Consider the following 4520-nt stretch of genomic DNA (forward strand, 5'->3'; position numbering starts at 1 on the left):
CAGAGCCGAAGGAGATCAGATGTTAGATGTCCTGAAACCGAATCTCATCTTCCAGGAGGGTCCTCTGTGTTAATCAAGAGCTGTGTGGACATGAGACGACCTTGTCGCTCTGGTCCCGGTGCCAGACCGCGTGAATCAGGCATGTCCTGACAAATCCAAAGCTCATGGGTAAGAATTATTACCGTTATATTTCCATTTCAAGTGCATTCCGGGGAGTTCCCTCATGGCTCAGAAGGTTAAGGATCTGGCCTTGTCACTGCGGTGGCTCTGGTTGCAGCCGTGGCGCAGTTCGATCCCAGGCCCGGGAATTTCTGCTTGCCTTGGGTGTGGCCAAATAATAGTAATAATAATGATAATGAAATCAAATGCCTTCTGCGAAGCTATATTGTGCGCAGGGGCAAGGGGCACCATCAGAACTGCTGGCTCATTGTGAACGCTGCGTCACGCCGGGCTGCCAGGCCCTGCCGCCCCACCTCCTCAGATTCAGGCCTGCGTCCTAGGTGGAGCTGTTAACAACTTCAGTGAGATGAAGCCGATGGAGGATCTGTTTCCCTGGCACCAGTAGCTTCTGCGGCAGAAGCTGATGGTTTTGAATCACTCACCGTCAGAAAGCAGCGGCCTCTGTGCAGGCGTCAGCTGGCCGATCGGTGAGCTGGATCAGGGAGCAAATGTGTAGCTCAGGAGATTTTCAATTTGGCTGCTCTTTTCCATCCTAACCCCATGGATAGGAGTCCCTGTCGTGGCGCAGCGGGAACGAATCCAACTAGGAGCCGTGAGGTTTCGAGTTCAATCCCTGGCCTTGCTCAGTGGGTTAAGAATCTGGTGTGGCTGTGGCGCAGGCTGGCATCTGTAGCTCCAATTAGACCCCTAGCCTGGGGTCCTCAATATGCTGGGGGTGCGGCCCTAAAAGCAAAACAAAACAAAACAAAACCCGTGGGTATAGAGACCTCTTGGGAGCTTGGTGTCAAATCCGGAGTTGGTGGGTGAGGGCCGTAACAACACACACAGACAAATAAGCTGTGACATGACTTGGGAAAAACTAATGTACTGAATCCAAAAAATAAAAATCAAACCCCCCAGGGGGTGATGATTTATGAACATTTAAATTTTTTCCATAAAGATTTAGCTTCAAGGGAGTTCCGGTCATGGTGCAGCAGAAACAAATCTGCCTAGGAACCATGAGGTTGTGGGTTTGATCCCTGGCCTCGCTCAGTGGGTTCAGGATCTGGCGTTGCCGTTGCCGTGAGCTGTGGTGTAGGTCGCAGACGTGGCTCGAATCCCACACTGCTGTGGCTGTGGTGTAGGCCGGTGGCTACAGCTCCGATTCGACCCCTAGCCTGGGAACCGCCATATGTGCGAGTGCAGCCCTAAAAAGACAAAAGACAAAAACAAACAAACAGACAAAAAAAGATTCAGCTTAAAGGTTTTCTTCAACAGGAGACTTCTCAGTCACCTTTATTTATTTATTTATTTATTTATTTTTTTTTTGAGCAACAGTTTCTTTATTCATCCTCCTCCTCCTCCTCGTCTTCGTCGTCCTCTTCGACCTTTTTCCCCTTTTTCCGGGCGACTTTGGCAGGCCCCTTGGCGCCGTCGAACTTCCCCTTGGACTTATAGTCTGCGACATCCTTCTCATACTTCTCCTTCAGCTTCGCCGCCTTGTTGATGTACGGCTGCTTCTCGCTGTCACTTAAGTTATTCCACATCTCACCCAGCTTCTTGGCCACGTCTCCGATGGAGATGCCAGGGTTGGTAGACTTGATCTTGGGGCGGAATTCTGAGCAGAAGAGGAAAAATCCAGACGGTGGCCTCTTGGGGGCATTAGGGTCCTTCTTCTTCTTGCCTCCCTTAGCTGGCCCGTAATCCTTCATTTCCCGATCATAGCGCACCTTATCTGCCTTGGCCATTTCATCAAATTTAGACTTCTCCTTCCCAGACGTGGGTTTCCACCTCTCAGAGCACTTCTTGGAAAATTCGGCAAAATTGACAGGGACCTCGGGGTTTTTCTTCTTGTGTTCCTCCCTGCATGTCTGCACAAAGAAGTCATAAGCAGACATCTTGCCCTTTGGTTTCTTGGGATCACCTTTAGCCATCTTGACTGTATTGTTTGCTAGTCTACCTTTATTTTTTTGATGTTCAAAATGACCCAGACTTTGAGAAAAGAACAGCAAAATATTGACATGTTATGAATCAACAGAAGTGGGGGGGGGTGCTGATCTGAAACAAAGATCATCACTGAAGATTTTTTAATTTAATGTATATTTATAGCACTACAATTCAATATAACTTCAATATTTCAGAAACAGCAATTTTCTAGGCTGAGGATGCATACATTTTAACTTAAGTGTCCATAGGATTGCTGTTCTAAACCCTTCATGATGTTTCTCAAAGTGTGGATCAAGAACCACCTGCTCAGAGTCCTGCTGTGGTACGTGGGTTAAGAATCTGAAGCCGCATCTCGGATAGCTGCAGAGTCTCGGGTTCAATTCCTGGCCCAGGACAGTAGGCTAAAGTTACTGCAACTGTGGTGTAGGTCACAGCTGTGGCTCAGATTCAGTCCCTGGCCGGGGAACTTCCATATGTTGCAGGTGAGGCCATAAAACAACCACAACAACAAACACCACCTTCTCTAGAATCACCTAGGCTGGTTATTTAAAATGCAAGATTCTGGAGGTCCCCTTGTGGCTCAGTCGGAAGTTAACCCGACTAGGATCCATGAAGATGCCGGGTTTGATCCCTGATCTCCTCAGTGGGGCAAGGATCTGGCGTTGTCACAAGCTGCGGGGTAGGTCGCAGATGCAGCTCGGATCCTGTGTGGCTGTGGCTGTGGTGTAGGCTGGCAGCTGTAGCTCTGGTTCGGCCTCTAGCCTGGGAGCCTCCATGCGCTGTAGGTGCGGCCCTAAAATAAAGAAATAAATAAGTAAAATGCAAGAGTCTAGGCAATCTCAAGATTGCTTGTGAGACCTACACAATTTCCAGGAGTGAGTTGGAGACTCTGCATTTGCACAGCTACCTAGGCGATTTAGACAGCTCTCTCTCTAGGACTTCTAGAATGTCCAAGGATATTATCGCTCTTCCTCTGTCCTGGCAGCTCTGATGAAAACGGAGACAGGAGTCTCTGGGAATTATCTTCTTCAGGAGCTGTCTACTCGCCAAGTCAATGACATGGCGCGGTTGCTCTTAGCGAGCCTCTGTTTTCAGGATCGGTTACCTGACTTCCCAGTTGCCTGTGCTCCTCGGTCCCTGGGTAGGCTGTTGGGAAGAGCTGGTAGGACAGAGACTCAGAAACTGTACCTACTAAACCTGAAAAATTTCCTCCTGAAATGTTCAAGGGAAGCCACCATTCCAGAGAAGAGGGAAATGTATGCTGTCTGAAATCCCAAGTTCCTGTTTTTGAGCTACTATAAAATTGGCTTCATACCAAAATAGATGTATTTTGAATATTTAAAGGATTTAAGAAATTCAGATGTGAGCTGCTGGCAATCATGCAACTTGTTGAAACTTGTCTTACCATGCTATTATCTTTACTATGCGTGGAATTCGGTTTTTGAAAACTAGGTTTTCTAAGCATCTCCCTGGCTTTAAGTTTAGGCATGTTTTGAGGCCTAATCAGCGCTTTCAAGTGCAGCCTCCAAATCAAAGATCTCTGATTTGGAAGCAGTTTTAGGCAGTATCACCCCCAGAAGTGAGGTATCTGTGCATATCAGTGCTCACCATTCCTTAGATGGTTCCACAATTAGAAATTAAGCCCAAAAGAGCCATGGGGGAAAAATACCTTCAGGTAAAATCAAATGTTTTTTTCTTGCTATTTATTTACACCGGTGGGAATTTTCTACGCCACCTCTTGGCTGGCGGGAAGGACTAAGAGGCATCTAATAAAAGGCAGAGGCACCTGCGGATGAGAAGTTCTGAGCGAGCAGATTAAATGTCCACAAAGACAAGCTTCAGGAGTTCCCGCTGTGGCACAGTAGGTTTAGGAATGCAGCTGCAGCAGCTCGGTGGCTATGGAGGTACCTGTTTTAGTGGGGGTTAAAGGATCTGGTGGTGTCGCGGCTTCTGCACAGGCTGCAGCTGCGGCTCGTATTCAGTCCCTGGCCCAGGAACGTTCCTATGCCAGGGAGTTAGCCATAAAAAGAGAAAGAGAGAGAGAGAGCCTTCATGACCTTTATTTACCTCTCCCTAACCCTGCTAAGCAAATGGTTTAACTTACACTCTCTCCAAAAGCGTTTTAACAGAGGAATCTCATTTACCCTCTTTCTGGGAGGCACCCTACAGTTACATTCCCCTTTTCATCTTTTTCTCCACCTTCATTTGCCTCCTGTGCTGGACCCCTGAGCCTGCAGGAGCCTGTGGATACTAAGAGTTTTCTAACTGCATGATTTGCATTGTTTCTTGGGCTGGGTGTCGCTGTTTGCCTATGGTTTTCTTTCTCGAAGACCCAGTGAAATCTTGCCAGAGGGGAAAACAGATCTTAATTCATTTGTTTCTCTAAGAGAAAAGGAGTTATCAATTTTTTTTTA

At 47.5% G+C, this 4520-nt stretch overlaps 1 pseudogene; it reads right to left on the reverse strand.

Moving 5' to 3' along the window:
• On the reverse strand, positions 1488–2127 carry LOC100738242 (annotated as a pseudogene).

The sequence above is a fragment of the Sus scrofa genome, chromosome 8 (genome assembly GCF_000003025.6).
Source record: "Sus scrofa isolate TJ Tabasco breed Duroc chromosome 8, Sscrofa11.1, whole genome shotgun sequence".
NCBI classification, from domain to species: domain Eukaryota; kingdom Metazoa; phylum Chordata; class Mammalia; order Artiodactyla; family Suidae; genus Sus; species Sus scrofa.